The sequence below is a fragment of the Canis lupus genome, chromosome 15, assembly GCF_048164855.1.
Source record: "Canis lupus baileyi chromosome 15, mCanLup2.hap1, whole genome shotgun sequence".
NCBI classification, from domain to species: Eukaryota; Metazoa; Chordata; class Mammalia; order Carnivora; family Canidae; genus Canis; species Canis lupus.
This window is the reverse complement of record NC_132852.1, coordinates 55234148-55250628: the sequence shown is the minus strand read 5'-3', so window position 1 is coordinate 55250628 and position 16481 is coordinate 55234148.

The window sequence follows — 16481 nt, the reverse complement described above, 5'->3', positions numbered from 1 at the left end:
AAGATGCTGAAGGTGTAGCAGGCCCCACATTCGGAGCTCGGGCGGGCGCTTGAGCTGGTTCAGTTCTCGGGGTCCGATGCCGGTTGCTCCACTTAGTGAGGTGGCTGCTCTAGCACTTCAGTGACCTCAATAGCCGGTGGTGGGGGCCCTTTCGGCCTCGGAGGCTCCCAAAGGTGCAGGGGGCTCTCCCAGTTCGGGACAGTGATTCTAGTTCTGACCAACACGTACCTTTTATTGGACTCAGCAGCTGGCATCACCGCTAAGGCCAAGCCCTCAGATCCAGCAGCCGGGACTGGCTCCATCACCTAAGACACTGTTGGTCCAGCAGGCCTGACACTCGGAGATGGGGCAGCCTCCTGTGTGGGTCAGGATGCTCCTCGGGGGGCCAAGGCCGTTTGCTGCACTGAGACAGGTGGCTGCTCTGGCACTTCAGTGACCTTGAGAGCAGTTGCTGGGGCGTGGTCTTCCTGCAGGGTAGCCGAGGGTGCAGGTGGTTCATCCAGGTCGGGACAGTGATTCATTGGTCTGACCACCATGTACCTGTCTTGGACACAGCAGCTGGCATCACTGCTAAGGCCAAGCCCTCAGCTCCAGCAGCCTGGGCCAGCTCCATCACCTCAGACCCTGAAGTTGCAGCAGACCCAACAGTCGGAGTGGAGGCTGGATCTGTGTGGCCCACCCTGTCCCCAGCTCGGCCACCCGCAGTCCTCCTCACCCCCAGCCTCTGACTCCACTTGATGGAGGTTTCTGAAACGTTCTAGGTAACGCTGGGCATGGCTTTCCAGCACTTAGCCTGGCAAGTACTACCCCGTAAATGCCACTAGCATCGTCAGGGAGGGAAATTCTGGGGGTTCATGAAAATCCTCCCGATAGTAGTCCAGCCAGATGGCCAGGAAGCAAGAGATGGTGCTGGGGAGGTGCAGGTGGGCAGAGGCGTCAGAAGACAGGGCTCCCTCACACCGAGGTGTCCCGGGGAAGCCCTACAGGAACCGGGGCCCCTGCCCTCCTGCTCGGGGCTGTCAGAGGCCAGTGCTGCTCCTTGTCCACCTGCCACCTGGCGGTCCTGCCTGCCTCAGGCCTGCTCACTGAGGAGGGGCTGCCACAAAGCCTCTGTGCGTGGGAGCCCATGACCAGCGGTGTGACCATCACTGTCTTTCCTGGGCAAGCGGGACTCCCTCCTCAGCCTGGCTCCCTGCCCACTTGCCCCTTGAATCCAACTGCAGGCGGTCCGGGGGGGAGGGGCGTTGACCTGTAGTTGCCCTCCTTGCAAACGCTGTCGCTCTGGGAATGTCCAAGCGAGGAAGGAGCAAATGGGCTCTGTGTCTTGCCAGGCCTTGCCAGGAGCCACCAGGTACCACCACATTCCCTCTCGTGGCTCTGCGCTACCTCACTCACAAGGGGCCCCCAGGGGGTGTCCTCCCACTGACTCTAATCTCCCACGGGGCGGGGGCCATCTGGTCCGTGAGCCCTCACTGGCCCTCCAGAGCACCTGCAGTGCACCCGGGTCCAGGTGCCACCAGATTGGTGAGTGAGATGCTCCCCACACCCTCTGCTCTGGGTACCAGGCATGGGGCAGACAGAGGGTTGGGGGGCACGGGCATGGAGGAGGTCTCCCTTTGGGTCCCAGGGCTCTCCCACAAAGCCCGCACCCCACCCATGGCTCTCCTTTGCTCTTTTCCTGAAGGGGCCTTAGACCTTGACCCTGTCATAGGAATTGCAGACGTGTGGGGTGAGGGGTCCAGCAGCCCCTCTGACCCACAGCCCCCTCGCTGCCCTCCTGGAGAGGGAAGGCCCTCCTGCATGAGCCAGAGCTCATTCACATTTCCCGCTGGCCCAGGATTCCTTCGTTCCTGCAGGAGTGACGATGCATTGATATTTAGAGGAGGGTGGGGGACATCACATTAATCGTCCTGTGGACTCGACCTCTCATCAGAGCTGCTGTCACTCTCTGACCCCTGACTAGTCCAGAGCCCTGGGGGACCCGTCAGCTCTGTGCATGGGGTCATGGGCAGCTCCTGGAGAAGCGCCTGCACCTGCTGGGGCTTCCTGAATGCTTGAGGAATGAAAGGGCTCCGGCCAGGCCCATGGCCGATATCCAAGTGGGCCTGGGCGCCCAGGTGTCCCCGGGGACCCCTACTCCGAATGCCCCAGGACACAGACCCCAGATGGACCCAAACCTTACTTTCAATGGCAAAACAGGCCAGCTCAAGACCCTGGTGACGGTGGGGAGGCGGGGCAGGCTTCGTCATGGGGAGAGAACGACGACTAATGAGCATGAGCACAGGCCCTCTAGCACCAGTTCTTCTACCTGCTGCTCCAGCAGCTCCCTCCGGCTGGGGGTGGTCGGGCAGATCCGATTCCTTCTCAGGGCTGAGGCCCTTTGAGCCTGAGGTGGGACAGAGGGGATGTGCAGCCTGCACTGTAGCCTCCAAACCACCTGGGAGTTGGAGCACAGACCAAAGCCCGAGCTCTCAGTGGCTGCGGGGGGCAGGGGGGGCACGAGTGCCCACAGCAGGAACACGGGGCTTGACGCCTGTGGCTCAGTCACTTAGCATCTGACTCTGGGTTGTGGCTCAGGTCATGGTCTCAGCATCCTGAGATCCCGCCCCTGGCAGGCTCTGCGCTTGGGGCAGAGTGTGCTTGGGGAGCCTGTGTCTCCCTCTTCTGCTCCCTGCTCTCTGTCTGTCTCTTAAACAAACTATCCAATAAAGAAATAATCTTAGAGAATAAATTTTCAAAAAAAATTGGATCAATACAAGGATCTCAAGTGGGAGGGGTCAGTATCCCAGGGCCGCTTGTCAGCTGAGTTTTGACAGCACCTCCCTGCATTAACGGCTTCACCCCTTGAATTTGACCACACGTCCCTGTGTCGAGGTGCCCACACGGAGAACTTTCCTTGGGTGGGAGGGCCCAGGGCGTGAGGGCTGCAGGATGTTCAGCGCCACCCTGTGATTTGGCAACAGAAGGGAATCGCATCGAAGTCCTGCATCAGTGAAGGGCTCAGTGGCTGTGGGAACCAACTGGCCTTCTGACATGTTGTGCTGCACACGAGGCCCCTGTGCCTGACCCCGGGGGGGTGGCGGGCAGGGATGCGCTCCTTCAAAACCTAACTGCAGAGCGATAGACATAATACAGAATCCAGACTCCTGTAGCAGCAGGAGTCTAGCGGGGAGCTCAGGGGAGTAGCAGGCTGGCTTCTGGAACCCGGGGCCCTTCCTGCTGCATCAGGGCCCTGGGTGTCCGGTGCCCCCAGCCCCTGCACTCACTTTGAGCACTTGCAGGTCTCTGGTAGCTGTGCTGGGCTCCTTCCTGATCACCACCGGGGTGGGGCAGATGACCTCTTCCTCCGGCCTCCGCTGCCGCCCCTTGTCCCATGTGGAGCTCTGTAAAGACAGTGTGCGGCAGCCAGGCAGGAGGCCTCAGCGCCCGGTCTGAGGTCAGGGAATCCGCACACCCAGCTGACTCCATTGCAGACACGCCACAGCACAGCCGGCACACACCTCCCCCAAGGAAAGCAAAGGGATGCGGCTGCAGGGCCTTGGGTTAACTCTGGGTTGGGAAAGATGCACCTCAGGAATCCTGTTTCCACCCTGCCCACCGTGACATCAGGGTGACCCTGAAGGGATCACCAGGGAACCTGCTGGCCTGCAAGGTCCTCCAGCCTGGATGCAACCTGCCCACACATCCCTGGTTCCCTGAAGAGGAGGGGATGGGGCTGCCCAGGATGGCTGGCACAGGTGGCCTGGCCTGGCCTGGCCTGCTCCGTATTACCCTACGGTGCCTCCTGAAAAATGCCCTGCGGCGTTGGTTTTGATGGTGGCACCAAAGTCTCCAGCATTTGAACCAGCGGCATCTGTGGGGTTGCTGGTTTTCCTGGGGGTCCTTGGAACTGGAAAGCAGCAAGAGCACATCTGTCAGTAGCGGATGTCTCCAGCCAAGTGAGCATGAGGTGGGGCTGCACTAGAATGTGGGGGCCCCGGGCAGGGGTTCCAAGTTCTGTTGGCCTCTGTTGTGAAAGAAGTGACCTCACTGCCTGGGACCCCCTCCCTGAGTCCACTCCTGGAGGAAGCAGCGCTCGGGGCTGCCGATGCACCCCCCCCCACCGCAGGCAATGGCCTGTGTGCACACAGTGACACAACCGCAACCCTCTCCACAGGCCCCAGGGAAGGACTGTGTGCAGCCAGGGCCCCACCTCGAAACACACCTGGGTTCAGACACAACTTTCCATTCTTCCCTGGTTTCCACCCCGGAGAAGCCGTTGTGCCCGTCGGGGATGGGCTGCCTCTTGCCTGTGGCATAGGGATTATCCTAGCAGGTGCTTCCTCCAGACATCCCCAGGCCACTGTGGCATCATATCTATGACATTGGAGGCGGGTGTCACATGCAGGCAATACCTCCCACCACAAGTTCTTCCTTTGTGTGTACATGTGTCCAGGCCCACAAGGTCCTGTGTCATTCTGGAGGCCCAGAAGATAACAGTTCCACCGGGGCAGGGATGGGCCATAGCTTCCCACGATCCTAGGCTCCTGAATCCAAGGCAAACCCTATAGTAGGTGTGGGAGTCTTGGCCTAGAAGGTGTGAGGCCGTCCTTATCCTGAAACCCTGCCTGTCGTGTGTTATGGGCCCTTCCCTCATTTCCACTGGGTGAGCTGTGGACAGCGGTGCACCCAGTGGGTCGCCCTGACCTGGGCTCTTCCTCAGACTGGAACCTGCTGGAATGCCTGGGCTGTCAATGCCCACCCCCGCCCCCGTCAGCCTTGCATCTGGGCCTCCTTGAGTTTCCAGTGTGTCACTGTATGGTGGTCACGATTGATGCTGGTGTCCTCCTATCCCAGTGCAGCTGATGTCCTGAGTTGGAATTGGCAAGTGGCCTGGGGACAAAATGGTGCTCCGTCATCAGCCTCCCCAGTGAAGGGCTCTCTGTCCTCTGCACGGATCCTTTACCTAGCTCTGGTCATCTGACAGCTTCCTTACTATCGCTGGGAGCACATTTGTGCATAATCAGCCTTTTCTGGTTGTTGGGATGGAGGCTTTGGCTTGCACCCTGCGTAAATCTTCTCAGGAAGTGGAAGCCCCCGATTTAATAAAAAGCTTAGAAATTGTGATTTGTTAATATCTTAAAGACGGTAGTGAGCAAGTTCTTGGTAACTGATGATGCACATAGCGAGTGCCCCATTACTGCTTTTTGAATTGGATGCAGAGCTCGTTCTTCAGTGTACACGAGAATGTGTGATTTCTTTCTTTTTTTTTTTTAGATTTTATTTAAATCCAAGTTAGTTAACATGTACTGTAGTATTAGTTTCAGGGGTAGAATGTAGTGATTCATCAGTTGCATATAACACCTAGTGCTCATCCCCTCACATGCCCTCCTTGTGGTTTCCTGTCTTGTTAATATTCCCCATTCTCACTGGTGTGAGGTGGGATCTCATTGTGGTTTTGATTTGTATTTCCCTGATGGCAAGTGATGCAGAGCATTTTCTCATGTGCTTGTTGGCCATGTCTATGTCTTCCTCTGTGAGATTTCTGTTCATGTCTTTTGCCCATTTCATGATTGGATGGTTTGTTTCTTTGCTGTTGAGTTCAATAAGTTCTTTAGAGATCTTGGATAACTGGCCCTTTATCGGATACGTCATTTGCAAATATCCTCTCCCATTCTCTAGGTTGTCTTTTTGTTTCATTGACTATTTTTTTTTCTTTTCTTTCTTTCTTTCTTTCTTTCTTTCTTTCTTTCTTTCTTTCTTTCTTTCTTTTTTTTTTTTTTTCTGTGCAGAAGCTTCTCATCTTGATCAAGTCCCAATAACTCATTTTTGCTTTTGTTTCTCTTGCCTTCGTGGATGTATCTTGCAAGAAGTTGCTGTGGCCAGTTTTAAGAAGGGTGTTGCCTGTGTTCTCCTCTAGGATTTTGATGGAATCTTGACTCACATTTAGATCTTTCATCCATTTTGAGTTTATCTTTGTGTATGGTGTAAGAGAATGGTCTAGTTTCATTCTTCTGCATGTGGATGTCCAATGTTCCCAGCACCATTTATTGAAGAGACTGTCTTTTTTCCAGTGGATGGTCTTTCCTGCTTTGTCGAATATTAGTTGACCATAAAGTTGAGGGTCCACTTCTGGATTCTCTATTCTGTTCCATTGATCTATGTGTCTGTTTTTGTGCCAGCACCACACTGTCTTGATGACCACAACTTTGTAGTACAACCTGAAATCTGGCATTGTGATGCCCCAGCTATGGCTTTATTTTTTAATATTCCCCTGGCTATATGGGGTCTTTTCTGATTCCACACAAATCTTAAGATGATTTGTTCCAACTCTCTGAAGAAAGTCCATGGTATTTTGAAAGGGATTGCATTGAACATGTAAATTGTCCTGGGTAGTATAGACATTTTCACAATATAAATTCTTCCAATCCATGAGCATGGGATATTTTTCCATCTCTTTGTGTCTTCCTCAATTTCTTTCAAAAGTGTTCTGTAGGTTTTCGGGCATAGATCCTTTACCTCTTTGGTTAGGTTTATTCCTAGGTATCTTATGCTTTTGGATGCAATTGTAAATGGGATTGACTCCTTAATTTCTCTTTCTTCAGTCTCATTGTTAGTGTATAGAGAGGCCACTGACTCCTGGGCATTGATTTTGTATCCTGCCACTCTTGCCGAATTGCTGTATGAGTTCCAGCAATCTTGGGAGGGAGTCTTTTAGGCTTTCCAGGTACAGTATCATGTCATCTGCAAAGAGGGAGAGTTTGACTTCTTCTTTGCCAATTTGAATGACTTTTATTTCTTTCTGTTGCCTTGTTGCCGAGGCTAGGACTTCTAGTACTATGTTGAATAGCAGTGGTGAGAGTGGACATCCCTGTCTTGTTCCTGATCTTAGGGGAAAGGCTCCCAGTGTTTCCACATTGAGAATGATATTTGCTGTGGGCTTTTCATAGATGGCTTTTAAGATGCTGAGGAATGTTCACTTGGAAGAGCTTTGATCAAGAATGGATGCTGTATTTTGTCAAATGCTTTCTCTGCATCTATTGAGAGGATCATATGGTTCTTATTTTTTTCTCTTGCTGATATGATCTATCACCTTGATTGCTTTACGAGTGTTGAACCAGCCTTGCATCCCGGGGTTAAATCCCACTTGGTCAAGGTGAATAATCTTCTTAATGTACTGTTGGATCCTATTGGCTAGTATCTTGTTGAGTATTTCTGCATCTGTGTTCATCAGGGATAGTGGTCTATAATTCTCCTTTTTGGTGCGGTCTTTGTCTGGTTTTGGAATTAAGGTGATGCTGGCCTCAGAACGAGTTTGGAAGTACTCCATCTCTTTCTATCTTTCTGAACAGCTTTAGTAGAATAGGTATGGTTTCTTTTTTAAACGTTTGATGGAATTCCCCTGGGAAGCCATCTGGCCCTGGACTTTTGTGTCTTGGGAGGTTTTTGATGACTGCTTCAATTTCCTCTGGTTATTTGCCCTCTGAAGAAAACCTGAAGGTTTTCTATTTCTTCCTTTTCCAGGTTTGGTAGTTTGTGGTTTTCCAGAGATGCGTCCATTTCTTCTACATTGCCTAATTTATTTATTGCCTAATAATTTATATTGCTGCTCATAATAAGTTTTTAAGATCATTTGTATTTCCTTGGTATTGATGGTGATGTCTTTCTCATTCATGATTTTATTAATTTGAGTCTTTTGTCTCTTCTTTTTACTAAGGCTGGCTAATGGTTTATCTATCTTATTCTTTCAAAGAACCAACTCCTGGTTTTGTTAATCTGTTCCACAGTTCTTCTGGTCTCGATTTTGTTGAGTTCTGCTCGAATCTTTATTACCTCTTCTTCTGCTGGGTGTAGGATCTATTTGCTGTTCCTTCTCCAGCTCCTTTAGGGGGCAAGGTTGGCTTTTGTATTTGAGTTCTTTCCAGTTTCTGGATGGATGCTTGTATTGCGATGTATTTCCCCCTCAGGACCTAAGAGTGCCCCCGCCTTCCAGCCACCGCAAATAATGTTAGGGGCAATAGCACCTCATACTGTGTGGGAAACAAACTCCTCATACTTATAGCACCAAGACCCTCAATGTAATTCTGCTTGGTCTGGATTTCCTCCAACAGAATAGTGATTCTTAGGGGTGGGAAAGGATAAAATGAATTAATAAGAATTATCCAATTATTCAGGCCATTAAAAATTTTAATTCCAGTATATTTAAAATACAGTGTTAAATTAGTTTCACGTATACAATATAGTAATTCAACATTGGGAGAAGTTTTTCTTCCATCCCTTGTGATAACCACCAGTTTGTTCTCAGGAGTCTTTTTGTTGATCTCCCTTTTTTTTTTTTTGGTTTGTCTCTTTTACCTTATTGAGTGAAATCATATGGTATCCATCTTTCTCTGCCTGGCTTATTCTGCTTAGCATTATACTCTCTAGATCTACCCATGTTGTTGCAATAGGCAAGATTTCATTTTTTATGCTCAATAATATTGCATGTGTATATACCACATCTTTTTTTTTTATCCAGTCATCTATTGATGGACACTTGAGCTGCTTCCATAATTTGGCTACTGTTGATAATGCTTCAATTAACATAGGGATGCATACATCCTTTTGAATTAGTGTTTTTTATTATAGCCATTCTGACAGGTGTAAGATTATATCACATTGTGGTTTTGATTTACATTTCCCTGATAATGAGTGATACTGATATTCATGTATCCCTTGGCCATCTGTATGTCTTCTTTGGAGAAATATCTCTTCATATCTTCTGTCAATTTTAATTGGATTACTTGGGGGTTTTTTGGTGTGGAGTTGTAGAAGTTCTTTAAATATTTTAAATACTAACCCCTTACCAAACATGTTATTTGCAGATATTTTCTCCCATTCAGTAGGTTGTCTTTTTGTTTTGTAGTTTGTTTCTTTTCCTTTATTTCGAGGTAGCCCAAATAGTTTATTTTTGCTTTTGTTTCCCTTGCCTCAAGAGACTCATCTAGAAAAATATGGTATGGTCCTTGTCAGAGAAATTACTGCCTGTCTTCTCTTCTAGGATTATTATGGTTTCAGGTCTCACATTTAGATCTTACTCCATTTTGAGCTTATTTTAGCTTACGGTCCAAGAAAATGGTTCAATGTCACTCTTTTGCGTGTAGTTGTCTAGTGTTCCCAACACCATTTGTTGAAGAGACTGTCTTTTCCTTATTGCATATTCTTGCTTCCTTTGTTGAAGATTAATTGACCATATAATCATGGGTTTATTTCTGGGCTTTCTGTTCTATTCTATTGATCTATGTGTCTATTTGTGATTACCATTTTGATTACTACAGCTTTGTAGTATAATTTGAAATCTGGAATTGTGATACCTGTAGCTTTGTTTTTCTTTTTCAAGTTTCCTTTGGCTATTAGGAGTTTTTTGTGGTTCCATACAAATTTTAGAATTGTTTGTTCTAGTTCTGAGAAAAATGCTGTTTATATTTCCATAGGGATTGCATTAAATCTGTAGATTGCTTTGGGTAGAATGGATATTTTAACAATATTTTTCCTCCCAATTCATGAGCATGGAATATCCTTCCATTTATTTGTGTTGTCTTGAATTTCTTTCATCAGTGCTGTATAGCTTTGAGAGTATAGGTCTTTCACCTCCTTGGTTAAGTTTATTCCCACATATTTTATTCTTTTGCAATTGAAAATGAGATTGTTTTCTTAATTTCTCTTTCTACTGTTTCACTATTAGTGTATGGAAATGCAATGATTTTCTGTACATTGATTTTGTATCCTGCAACCTTACTGAATTCACTTACTGGTTCCAGTAGTTTTTTGGTGGAGTCTTTATGGCTTTCTATATATAGTATCATATTATCTGCAAATAGTGAAGTTTTTACATCATCTTTACCAATCTGGATGCCTTTTAATCCTTTTTCTTCCTTGATTGCTGTAGCTAGAACTTGCAGTATATGCAAGTTGAATAAAAGTGGTGAGAGTGGACATCCCTGTCTTGTTCCTTATAACAGGGGAAAAGCTCTTAGTTTTTTTTTTTTTTTTTTTTTTACCATTGAGTATGATATTAGCTTTGGGTTTTCATATATGGCCATTATTATATTGAGGTATGTTCCCTCGAAACCTACTTTGTTGAGGGTTTTTGTCATGAATAGATGTTGCATTTTGTCAAACACTTTTTCTGCATCTATTGAAATGATCATATGGTTTTTATCATTTCTCTTATAGATGTATCACATTGATTGATTTGCAAATATTGAACAACTCTTGCATCCTGGGAATAAATCTCACTTGATTGTAGTGAATAGTTTTTTTACTGTATTGTTGGATTCAGTTTGCTAATATTTTTTGAGGCTTTTGCAACAGAGATATTGGCCTGTAGTTCTCTGGTTTGGGTAATGTCTTTATTTGATTTTGGTATCAGGGTAAAGCTGGCCTCATAGAATGAATTTGGAAGTTTTCCTTCTTCTTTTTGGAATAGTTTCAGAGGAATAGGTATTAACAATTCTTTAAATGTTTGATAGAATTCCACTGTGAAGCCTTCTAGTTCTGGACTTTGGTTTGTTGGGAGTTTTTTTTATTACTTATTCAATTTCATTGCTGGTGGTTTGTCTGTTCAAATTATCTATTTCCTCCTGATTCAGTTTTGGGAAATTATGTGCTTCATTCATTTCTTCGAGTTTGTTGGCATATAATTTTTCATAATATTCTCTTATAATCCTTTGTATTTCTGCGGTATTGGTTGTCATTTCTTCTCTTTCATTTCTGATTTTGTTTATTCTCTCTCTCTTTCTATTTTGATGAGTTTGGCTAAAAATTTGTCATTTTATTGATCTTTTTAAAGAATCAGCTCCTGATTTCATTGATGTGTTCTGTTGCTGTTGTTTTGGTTCTGGTTGTCTTTAGTTTCTATTTCATTTATTTCTGCTCTAATCTTTATTATTTCCTACCTTCTATTGGTTTGGGGTTTTTTTTTGTGGTTGTTCTTTTCCTACCTCCTTTAGATGTAAGGTTAAGTTGCTTATTTGAGATTTTTCTTGTTTCTCGAGGTAGGCCTGTATTGTTAAAAATCTTCCCTCTTAGAACAGCTTTGCTGCATCCCAAAGATTTTGGACTGTTGTGCTTTTATTTTCATTCGTCTCCATGTATCTTTGTATTTCCTCTTTCATTTCCTGGTTGATCCATTCATCCTTGAGTAGCATGTTATTTAACCTCCAATTTATTTGTGGTCTTTCCAGACTTGTTTTTTGTTTGTTTTGTTTTGTTTTTGTTTGTGGCTGATTTCTAGTTTCATAGCATTGTGGTTGAAAAAGATTCAGGGTATGACTTGGTCTTTTTAAACTTGTTGAGACTCATTTGGGTGGCATAACAGTTGATAAATTCTGGAGAACGTTCCATGTGCACTAGAAAATAATATATATTCTGTTGTTTTAGGACAGAATTTTCTGAATATGCATTAGATATACCTGGTCCAATGTGTCATTCAAAGCCACTATTTGTGTCTGGATGATCTAGCCACTGATGTAAATGGGTTTCTGTGTGTGTGTTAAGATTTTATTTATTTGTTTATGAAAGACACATAGAAGCAGAGATGTAGGCAGATGGAAAAGCAGGCTCCCTGTGGGGAGTCTGATGCAGGGCTCTATCCAGGACCTTGGGATAATGATCTGAGGCATATGCTCAACCACTGAGCCACCCAGGAGCCCCATGTAAGTGGGGTTTTAATGTCTCCTACTATTATTGTATTATTATTGATTACTTCCTTTATGTTTGTTATTAATTGTTTTATGTATTTGGATGCTTCCATGGTAGAAGCATAAAAATTTACAATTGTTACATCTTCTTGTTTGATTGTTCTGTTTATGATCATATAGTGTCCTTCTTTATCTCTCTTTACAGTCTTTATTTCAAAGTCTGTTTTGTCTGATGTAAGTATTGCTACCAGCTTTCTTTTCACTTCCATTTGCTGGCTAAATTATTCTCCATTCCTTTACTTTCAATGTGCTTGTGTCTTTAGGTCTGAAGTGAGTCTTTTATGTAGCCATATATCTTTTGATTGGAGCATATAGTACATTTCTGTTCAAAGTAATTACTGATGAGTATGTACTTATTGTCATTTTGTTGCTTGTTTTTGGTTGTTTTTGTAGTTCATCTCTGTTCCTTTCTTCCCTTGCTTTCTCTTTATTTTTTGCATTTACTGGTTTTTGATTTGTGGTTCCATTAGGTTTGTATATAACACCTTCTTCATATAAGAGTCTATATTAATTTGGTGGTCATTTAAGTTTGAACCCATTCTACTCCTCTCCTCCAATATTTTAGGTATATGATGTCATATTTTCATCCTTTTATTTTGTGAGTCTCTTGACTGACTTTTACAGATATAATTTTTGTGTGTGTGTATGTTTCCTACCCTTCTTACTTTTACTTTTGGTCCTTCTTTCCACTGAAAGAGTCCTCTTTAACATTTCTGTGGGGCTGGTTTAGTGGTCATGAATTCTTTTAACTTTTGTTTGTCTGGGAAACTCTTTTATCTCTGCTTCTGTTATGAATTATAGCCTTGCTGGATAGACTATTCTTGCCTGTAGATTCTTTTCCTTTTTAGTATTTTGAGAATATATCATGCCACTCTCTTCGGACCTGCAAAGCTTCTGCTGAGAAATCAGTTGATAGACTCATGAGGTTTCCCTTGTATGTGACTGTTTTCTTTTCTTTTGCTGCCTTAAAATCCTCTTTCTTCACTACTTTTTACCATATTAATTACTGTGTGTCTTGGTGTGGACCTCCTTAGGTTGATTTTGTTGGGGACTTTCTATGCCTCCTGGAGCTGAATTTCTATTCCCCTTCCCACATTTGGGAAAATTTCAGCTATTACTTCTTCAAATAAATTTTCTGACCCCTGTTCTCTTTCTTCTCTTTCTGAGATACCTATAATGTTATTGTGGTAGATGGTGTTGCCGAGTTCCCTGTCTCTTCTCATTTTGCACAATTTTTTTCTTTCACCTCCTCAGCTTCATTACTTTCCATTACCCTGTCCTCCAGGTTACATTACCCTGTCCCTGTTCTTCTACTTCCTCTAATCTACTCTTTATTCCATTTAGAGTATACTTGATTTCACTTATTATATTCTTTCTCTCTGATTTTTTTCTCTTTGTTGAGAGTCTCACCGATGTTCTACACTCTTTTCTCAAGTCCAGTGAATATCTTTCTAATCATTACTTTAAATTCAGGCATATTACTTATCTCCATTTCACTTCCATCTCTTGCTGTGATTTTGTCCTGTTCTTTCATCTCGGACATATTCTTCTGTCTCCTCATTTTTTCTAACTCTTGGTGTCTGTTCCTCTTTGTTAGGAAAAGCAGTTGCAACTCCTGCTCTTGAATGTAGTGGCCTTATGTAGAAGAGGTCCTGTAGTTCTTGGCAGTGTGATGTCTTCTGTTCCCTGGAACCTAATGCTTCAGAGGTGTCTCCAGGTGTTGACATGTGCTGAGCCACTTTTTAATTCAATTCAGTCATCTGCAGTGGCTTTCTTTGCCCCTGTTTGGTCCTTATGGTGTTAGTTGGTCAGTCTGGGCCTACCTTGAGCTTTATTCAGGCAATTTTAATGGATTGTTGGAAAATTTAATGAAAGAGACAGGAAACATACCTGTGTATAGCTGTCACCAAAAAAAAAAACATAAACAGGCCATAAAGACATTTTTAAAGTACCAACAACAAATATAACAGAAAGAATCCTGCTCAACACATTCTCTAATCATAACATATTTAAAAAAGAAGTAAATGATGAAAATATTAATAAATTGCTTAATTTCTTGGGATATCAAAATACTTATTTAGGGGTGCTTGGGTGACTCAGTTGGTTAAATATTTGCCTTCAGCTCAGTTCATAATCCTGGGGTCCTGGGATCAAGCCTTGTGTCAGGCTCCCTGCTCTGTGGTGTTTGCTCCACCCTCTGCCCCTTCCCCCAACTTGTGCTTGCTCTGTCTCTCACTCTCAAATAAATAAATACAATTTTAAAAATCTATACTTTTTAAGTAAAAATTAGCTTAGAAAAAAATTTAGAATGCAACAAAAATGTATTTTAAAATAATAATAATCACAAGTCTGCATAGCAAAATGTGTTGAGATGTGGCCAAAACAGTGTTTAGAAGAAAATGGACTCATTTAAAGGTCTTTAGATAAGAAGAAATAAGAAAGAGATATTAATGAAAAAACTAATATAGTGTAAAATTCCAGAATAGAACAAAGTACTAATCCAAAGCAAAATAGGAAGATAATATAAAAGCATGAATTAATTACATGGAAAATAACTGGTATAAATCATACATAAAATTAAGAGCTGGTTATTTGAAGAGAAGAAAATGGATAAATCTGATAAATATAGTTTAATAACTGTAGAATAATTCTAGTGCATAAGGAGATCTGAATGAATGGATACTCATACATCTTCCATATATCTCTTGGATATCTGCAGCATTTATCAATGAAAAAACATTAAAGTACACACACATACACAAAATCCTAACATTCCCCAAATTAATCTCTTTCCTGGCTTCTTCTCTTTCTGGCTATCAAATGTTGGAAAGGCCTATGTTCTGATCTCTTAGGTTCATCCCTACATGATCTCCTCTGGTCCTTTGGCTTTAAAGATAATCTACTTAAATTCAAATATCCAATTTGCTATGTCTACCTTTGATCTTTCTGATGAACTCTAGATGTTAATATTTAATTTCTTACTCAACACCTCTAATTCAGTGTTTTAAAAGCATCCTTCAATTTAAACACTTAAAGCATAACTCTCTACATGCACCTACTCTCAATTTTCTTTCCCTTAGGAAATGGCACCAGAATTCACAGAGTTCCTCGGGTATCAAATCTAGGCATTATGCTTGCTACATCTCTCTCATCTCATCTCATCTCATCTCATCTCATCTCATCTCATCTCATCTCATCTCTTCTCATCTCATCTCATCTCACATGGAATCCATCGAGTAATTCTATTGTTACTATTTTTGAATATACCTAGAATTCAGTTGCTTTTTACCACCTCCATTGCAATTGCTTTAATTCATATGATCATGTCTTGCCTGGATTTTGCAGTAATTCCAATAGGCTCCTAACCACCCTTTCTGCTTTTCAACACCACCTCCTCAGGGGACTGGCTTATACTTTAAAAATATGTCCAGTGACTTCCCATCAGACATAAAGGAAAGTTCAAAGTCTCCCCTCCCATCTCTTGGTTGACTCCTTCACTCCTTAGGCACAAATGTCAGATCACATTATCAAAAATGATGCTACATTACCACTACCTACCACTTCTCCCCACCTCTATTTCTGCTTCATTTTTTCTCACCACCTAAAATTGCAGCATTCTTTTGTATATGTGTTTGTCTGTCTATGTCTCCTTCTGGATACCTGATCAATTCATATACCTTTGTCCTGTCCCCACCTTTATTACTTTTTTAAAAAATTTACTCAGAAACAGCAAGTATATCTACACAAGGGCAGTCCGGGTGCCTCAGCGGTTTAGCACCGCCTGCAGCCCAGGGTCTGATTCTGGAGGCCCGGGATCAAGTCCCACATCAGGCTACCTGAATGAAGCCTGCTTCTCCCTCTGCCTGTGTCTCTGCTTCTCTCTCTCTCTCATGAATAAATAAATAAAATCTTTAAAAAAAAAGAGTATCTACACAAGAAGGTGAAGTGGATGGAAATCTGGAGAAGGTGGTGCATTCTCTGAGGCTGTGGAAGGTCCTCTGTATCATGCATGATCAGAGGCAGGTACAGTGAACACAGTAGTTTGAATACATGCTAGGAATTAGAGCTTTCACACAAAATGAAGATGCTATGACCTCAGTAGAGAACAGCTATACTGATAAATGCCTGCTAGAAATACAGACAAGCCCTGGAAGTACTAACTGCAAACTATAAATAGGAGAATGAGAGTTGAAGTGTGCTTCACCAGACTATCATTCTGATTCCAGGGTGGTGCCAGAATGAATTCTTTATTTTTCAGGTGAGTCTCAATATATAAACAAAGCATGCTGGCTTTCATCCACCTCTCAGGGGAGAATCTTAAAACAAAGAAAGAATTAAAGAATTATCTTATGGTTTCTCACTACCCCAGGTACTGTGAGCATGGAAGTGCTGCAAGAGAAGTTGGGGGATCTCTTGACAGCCTATAATAAGCCTTCCAGGAAATTGGCTGCCCCCAGGTTTAGTTGGGGGAGGAACAGCACTTTAAGTGAATTTCAGTAAGCTCGGGAGGAACAGCCTGGACAGGGGTTCATGTCGTGTAGTTACAGACATTCACAGTCAGCCCCTGGATCATCTCTTTTAGAGAACCACAAAGTGTGATTCTGACCCTTCCCAGGATTGCTTAGGCATTGCAGCATCAGTTAATCTACCAGTCTTTTAAACATAGATAGTACAAATCTAATAACATCCTTACATTTCAAACATAGCATTGGCACCCAAACTCAAACTGCTAAAATCAGTACTAAAATCAAGTGGCATTTG